The sequence below is a fragment of the Antechinus flavipes genome, chromosome 4 (assembly GCF_016432865.1).
Source record: "Antechinus flavipes isolate AdamAnt ecotype Samford, QLD, Australia chromosome 4, AdamAnt_v2, whole genome shotgun sequence".
Lineage (NCBI taxonomy): Eukaryota > Metazoa > Chordata > Mammalia > Dasyuromorphia > Dasyuridae > Antechinus > Antechinus flavipes.
In genome coordinates this window covers 469415934-469423291 of record NC_067401.1, presented here as the reverse complement: position 1 = coordinate 469423291, position 7358 = coordinate 469415934, and the positions used below count along the sequence as shown (strand labels likewise).

Genomic DNA, 7358 nt, shown 5'->3' with positions numbered 1-7358 from the left:
TGACATCTGGAGTCTTGCTGGGAGTAGAATCTAGGCCTTTGGAAAATAAATTGTGGATATCTCTGATATCCAGAGAAGGACTTCACTTGGGACACTGAATAATAGAGGTTAACAATTGGTAGACATTTCGGAGGTGGGTGGGGTATTGGGATTGAAATCAAATGATTTATAGAGTGTACTCCTGTTTAGGTACTGGCTAGATTAGAAAACTTTTTTTTTTTGGTTTTTCACAACTTTGAGATTCTGGAATTTGGGTTCAAATTCTGCTTCTACTTTCTGTATGTCTTGAGACAAGTAATTTTCCCTCATTTCCCCTCACTGGGTCCAAATTTTATTCTCTGTAAAATGAGGGAATTGAAATAGATGATTCCTAAAGTCCCATATAGTTTGAAGTTACATAAAAATATTGTCCAACTTTTCACTCAATTCAGAAGTCTTTTCTACAGTTTCCCTACAATATGGTGTTCTACTCTCTAAGTTACTTCATTGAAAGGAAGCTTATTATCAGAGTCATCTACTATATTATTCAGAAGCGCTGATCATTGGGAAACTTTTTCCTTGCATTGGGTTAAAATCTGAGTACGTATACATTTCACCAAATGATTCTAGGTCTGTCTTCCCACTAATATAGACCAATTCTCTTCTCTCTTTCCCTTAGATCCCTTTATGAAATCATAGGATCATAGTTCTAGAATTATAAGGGACCCCAGGGGCCATCTACTTAACTCCATTATTTTCCAGAGGATGAAGCTGAGACCTAAAGAGGCAGCTGCAGTGTTGAGAAAAGTCAGCACCCTCTAGTCTAAGAGCTGAGAAAAAACAACACCCTATAGGCTACAGCAGTTGTGCCAAGAGAAGTCAAAAGTATCTTATACAACTCTCATTGCTGTGCTAAAAACCTTACGCTTCCAAGTTGGCCAATGAAGCAAATCTACCTAGCACAACAAATGAGGTGATTCACTCCGCTCCTGCTGTGTTAAAGAGACTGAGGGGTTAGTTAGGAGCTGAGGCTAACACAGACAGGAGATACGGGGCATAGCACTAGACATTTGGGAACAAGCGCTGTGAACATTAGCTATTGCTTCTCTGTTCTCTCTGACTAAATAGATTTTGCTTTGAATTCATGTTTTATCTGGCTTACTCTGGGTATTAGACAAATTGATGGGCTTCATAACTTGAATTTGAATAGATAACTACTTCTAACAATACTGTTAATTTGGGGGAATAGTTAAGGAATGGGCCACATAGAAGGATATGAGCATGATTATTTTCCATAATCTAAATAGTAAATTGCTTTAACTATACCTCTTATATTACAGTCAAAGATAATTCTGAAACTACTTACAAGATTCCTATTGAAAAAAGGGAAGATGGAACACAGATAGTCAAGAATGATATTGTTGACATTTCTCCTTTGCCACAAGAAGAATTATCAAGATAGTCAAGAAAGAAAAACTTAGGAGATATATAAGAGCAATATTCAAAGATCTAAAGGTCTGTCCTGAAAAAAAAAAGAGATCTGATTTATTTTGTATGATTCAAAAAAGTAGCACTCAAATCCATGGGAAGAAGTTGCAGAGAGTCAGATTTTGGATGAAGTAAAACTTCATTTTCCATCTATTTCATAGTATTTTTATAGATGGAATAATAGTATTTCCATACTATTATTCCATCACCTGCAAAACAGTAACTTTTCTGACAGAGGATATTTTCAAACGCTAGATGCCCTCTGAAGTTCTGTCCATGGTACTGTGTTTCTAGAATTGTTTTCTTAGGAAATTCATTTTTAAAAGACTCAAGTCAAACAAGCGCCCATTTGTTCCATGAAAGAGTTAAAGGGTTATATGTTTCCCCCTGCTTATGAGGCCACCCAGGCCAAATGTGTGCGATGACCTTCATTAATTCATGCTTTGTATTTTTGCTAGGGAATTGTGGCTGTTGCTAGCACATCTGCTCTTCCCAATTTGGCCTGTTTTGGTAGGAAAGCTCCCAGTGATCATCTAAACCTCATTTGAAGCACCTGTGCACAATTCATTATATTAATATAACAGCAGGGGAGGAGTAGAGATACTAATAAACAAGTTGTGGTTCATCCTTTGCTGCCAAGTCTCCTCGATGTCACCGGCAAATGCACCCACTGCTTTTTAATCCAACACAGCCTCCTGCCACGCTCCACGGCAACTGCAGCCTATGAGCCCATGGGAAAGGTCCCAGAGACTTCAAGAGCGACTGTTGCATCACAACCTGTCAGCTCACACATCTGGCATAAGTTAAGCACACAAATTAATCGTCTCTTGAAATCTAACTTAATATGGCCAAGAGACCCGTGTATGATTGGAAACAACTTGTTCTTAGTTAAAAATGGAATATGACGGTTCTCCAGCTAAAGGGGTTCTGAAAGACAGGCAGTAATGAGCTGGGCCAGCTGGGTTCCCATATATCAAAAAAAGGCTTCATGTAACAGCAACAGACTAAAGAAAAAGAAATGATTTGATTTTTCTTGTTCTCAGCACACCTTCCAAATCACCTTCAGCATTGAGCATTTCTCCTTTACATATTTATCAAAGGAAAGATGAGCAGGTTTAGACTATTAATATATTTTATTTTCATTTGGAAATAGTGATTTTTAAAAAAAAATTATTAGCTAGCAAAGTTATATCTGTCATGGGGAAACAACTCTTTATATAATAATTTAGGGTACAAATGAGTAAAAGGCTTTATTTGGTCCCTACTTACTTATAAGCCAAGGTGGAGAGAAATATCCATTAGCATATAGAAAACTGTGTTTTTATAGGTCAAGAGAACTTATGAATCATTTCCTACAGGTACCTATAGTCATGCTGGGTTTAAATCAAATCAATTGCTGGTCATGGGTTGGGGCTGGGTAGAGATGAATAGTTTTTTTATAGAAGGGGACAGAGACTACCTAATTTGCTGGTCTGTCACTGGTTTCAGGAATTTGAGACTGGGTGTATTCTGCTGTTTGGTTGTCTATGCACAAGAAGTGGAATGAAGGAAAGCAAACTTTAAGAATTAGATAAGATTCCTTATTTATATAGAAATAGATGAATAAAAATGGAATAATTGTCAAGAAAAGGAAAACACAAGGGCCTCTCTATGTCTATCACTTGAACCCTAAAATGTGAAGCAACATACATCAAAATCATTTCACTGATCAAAAAATATTTCATAGATTCTGAAACTCATCTGAATGTCAAGTACACAGAGGCTGATTGACTATTCCTGGAAGAAATACAACTCTAGCATCATCCTGATTATCACCAGAGTATTAATTCAAACTTTATTAAATAATTACCTTTTATTGGAAGTGTATGTTACCACAAGATAGATGGTGGTACAGTGAATAGAATTCAAGATTAAGAAGATCTGGGTTCGAATCTGCCTTTGAAACTATGTAATGTAGTTGTCAATGTGCTTCTCTGATTTTGTTTCCTCATCTACAAAATAAGGATTTAACAATACTGAAGATAAACTATTTCTCGGAATTGTTGCCTGACATGCATGAGATACCTTATATAAAGTTATTTTCAGTCAGTTAATAACCATTTTTTAAAAAGCTTGCTATGTCTCAGGCAATGTACTAAGGATTGGCAATACAAAGCCACGCCAAAACAAAAGTAAATAATTCCCTAACCTTATAAAGTTTACTTTGTAATCAAAAAGACACAGTGCACATGAATACATATAAGATGACAAAATAATTTGGGGAGCATGTGTGTTAGTAGTTGAAGAGTTCAGAGGAGGCTTTATGCAAAAGATGTTATCGGAATTGACTCTTGCAGCAAACAAGAAATTCTAAGTATTGGAGAAATTGAGGACATGAATTCCAAATTCCAAATGAATAGAGGGATAACTAGTGCATAAGCACAGAGATATAGTTATGGAGTCATGGGCGTAGAATAGTGATATCTATTCATATCCTTTAACCATTATCAACTGAGAAAAGACTAGTCTTCATTAATTTTATTGGTGCAAATTTTTTAAAATTCATATAATCAAAATTTTATTTTATATTTCGTAGTTCTCTCTATCTCTTATTTGATTATAAACTTTTTTCTTACCCATGGATCAGGCAGGTACATTTCTCCATACTCCCCTAATTTCTTTATGATATCACCATTTATTTCTAAATCATTTATCCAATTTGATCTTATATTGGAATATAGTGTAAGATACTGGATTAGGAGAATCAAGTTTTTCTAGCAATTTATGTCTGATGATGAATTCATTCTCCAAAAATTTGGATCTTTGGGTTTACCTAAACAGATTACTATGGCCATTTATTATTATGTATTAATGCACCACTATTTCTTAGCCAGTATGAAATTATTTTGAAGATTATCACTTTGTAATTTAGTTTGAAATCTTTGACTTCTAGGTCATCTTCTTTCACATTTTTATTGATTATATGTAGGTATTTATAATGTAATGTCTCTTTATATATTTATAACAATATAGAGAATAATATATAAATATTTGAAAGGTATGGTTTATTATAGTATCTGGGACACAACAATTTTTTGAGATAGAGATGCAATCATTTCATTATTCCATAGATGAGGAAACTGAGGCTAGAGAACAGAAGTGACTTCCTCATTGTTATGTAGTGAATAAATGACAGTCTAAATTCTGACATACTGATTCTGATTTCTTCTATAACTCATGAATATGAGGACACAGAGAAATTAGGCCCATTACAAAAAAATAAGTATGAATATTATTTTCCCGGATCTGTTCCCATTTCTTGAATTGTGTATCATGTAGTAGTATAACAAGTAGAAGGATAACTCTGGTTTAGACTGAATGTGGACAAATATGTAGGCTATTCAATGATCCAAAAAAAATTCCTCTCTTTGCAAATCCATCTCTTTTACACAAATCATAGATCTAGGTAGTCCCATTCATGTTTTACATTGCTCCAGTTATAGTCTCATCAGCTACCACGTCACTATATCCTTGGATCAGAGACCATGACCTGGAGAACTGAACTCCTTTAACTCTAGAACCCTTGCTCTAGGACCCTTCCATAGCACTGATTAGTGAGTGCCTCCTGAGGCACACTACATCTAAAAAAACACTCATGATTTGCTTTCCTACATCCTATCTTATTGTCAAGACTATAAAAGCTAACTTGAAGACTATCGCCAACAAAACAAAACAAAACTGAAATCTTGACAAATGGTCCCATTACTTCCTGGCAAATAGAGAGGGAAGAAATGAAAGCAGCACACATTTTATATTCTTAAGCTTAAAGGCCATTGCAGTCATTGACTACAGCCATGAAATTAAAAGATGCTTGCTTTTTTGAAGGAAAGATATGGCAAATATAGACAGCATACTAAAAGGCAGAGACATCACCTTGCCAATCAAAGTCCATGTAGCCAAAATTATGATTTTTATAGTAGCGATGTAAGGCTGTAAGAGTTGGATTAGAAGGAAGGCTGAACATTGCAGAATCAATGCTTTCAAATTGTGGTTCTCAGGAAGTGTTTTGAGAATATCTTGGACAACAAAGAACTCAAATCAGCTAGTATTTAAAGAAATTAATTCAGGCTATCAATTGGAAGTCAAATCCCAAAGCTGAAACTTAAATACTTGGACACATAATGAGAAGATGGGAAAAAACCCTGATGTTGAGAACAATATTTTATTATAGCTTTTTATTGATAAAACATACACATGAGTAATTTTTCAACAGTGACCCTTACAAAAACTTCTATTCCAACTTTTCCCCTCCTTCCCTTCACCCTCTCCCCTAGATGGCAGGTAGTCCCATACATGTTAAATACAATATGTGTATACATATTTATACAGTTATCTTGCTGCACAAGAAAAATTGGATTTAGAAAAAAAGTAAAGATAAACTGGGAAGAAAAACAAAAATGCAAACAAACAATAATAGAAAGTGTAAATGCTATGTCGAGAACAATTTAAAGGAAAAGGAAAAGGGATAGCAGAAGATGAGATGGATAGATAGTATGGAAACAAGAAACAAAAACTTGAACTGAATTCAGAGATAGTAGAGAGTAAGCATGCTTTGGTCCACAAAGTCACAAAAATTCAGACATAACGGAATATCTTATTGGTACTTTCTCCTTTTCTCCTGTTCCCCTTCTCACTGTGAATATCTTCTGTTTATTCTCCTACTTTTCAGTCATGTGACCAAAATTAAGTCAATATTCCTATTGCTGTTGGAAAGAGTATATTAAGAACATTCCCTTGCTTTAATTTCATTGGTCCAATAATTATCAAAATTGCATGGCTCTCCTATTTTATAAATATGTATATATATCTCCACTATTAGAATGCAAGTTTTTTGAGAATAGGGTCTTTCTTGACTTTTGGGTTTGTTATCTATAACATTTAGCATAGTGCTTAGCACAGAGTAAGGACATAAAAAGTTTTCATTATTGCTACTAGTAGTATTATCATTCATTCATTCAATGTTCATTTCAGGATGATTGGATGACTTTGAGTCATAGAACACTTTGATCATTATGGAGAATCTTCCAGTATAGAGGACCCAAAAGGAAAACCCAGGGAGGCTGCAGCATGCCTTCTGCAATGACTTGCATTCAACAAATGTCTGGCCAGAGGAGGAGGTCGGTCAATCACACAATGAGAATGGACCAACACAGGTGGATAGTATGATCACTATTGCCACGAGATAAAAGAAAATCTTAGAGGGAGGCACTCAGTGCTTTGGGAAGACCTTTTCTGGAAACTATAGGGGAAAATACTGACAAGAACTTCACAGCATACAGCATCGAAAGACTTTGATCTTTGTCTATGTTGAAAGGGTCCATTCTCAGGAAACCTTTGATTGCTCTCAGTGCCTTCAGGGTGAAATACAAATACTTAGCTTATTTTTAGTTCTCACAATGTGATTCCAACTCACTTCTCTCATATCTTTTCATTTGGGTTTTGCTTGGTCTTCATAATTTTATTAAACTTTCTTTTGATTTTTTGGTGTGTAGTTCTTTCCAAATAGATTGTTTCAATGACTGTGCATATTATTTTCTTGGTTCTTCTTACTTCATTCTCCATGAATTCTATATTTTATCACTCACATCATCTCTTATAACCTAGTGATAAGCCATTATATTCATTCGTTTCCAACTCTTAATTATCATCAAAAGCACAGTTTTGAATAGTTTGATATATATGAATACTTTTTTTTTAATCAATTGCTTCCCTAAGATATAACCCCAGAAGTGGAGTTTCTGGTCCAAAGGATAGATGTATTTTTATCACTATATTTATACGTTTAAATTACTTTTCAAAATGGTTCTACCATTTCACAACTAAGCAAACAACGAATCAGTCTGCTTATCAAT

The 7358-nt window shown here is 34.8% G+C and overlaps 1 long non-coding RNA gene across 2 annotated transcripts; it reads left to right on the top strand.

Moving 5' to 3' along the window:
• The first annotated feature begins 726 nt into the window (after positions 1-726).
• On the top strand, positions 727-7124 carry LOC127563253 (uncharacterized). 2 transcript variants are annotated; one of them, XR_007953937.1, is made up of 3 exons: positions 727-952; positions 1320-1494; positions 6478-7124. It is a non-coding gene; the product is annotated as an uncharacterized LOC127563253 (long non-coding RNA). The 2 variants fall into 2 exon arrangements; XR_007953938.1 differs by lacking the exon at positions 6478-7124 and adding an exon at positions 1926-2236.
• The last annotated feature ends 234 nt before the right edge of the window (positions 7125-7358 follow it).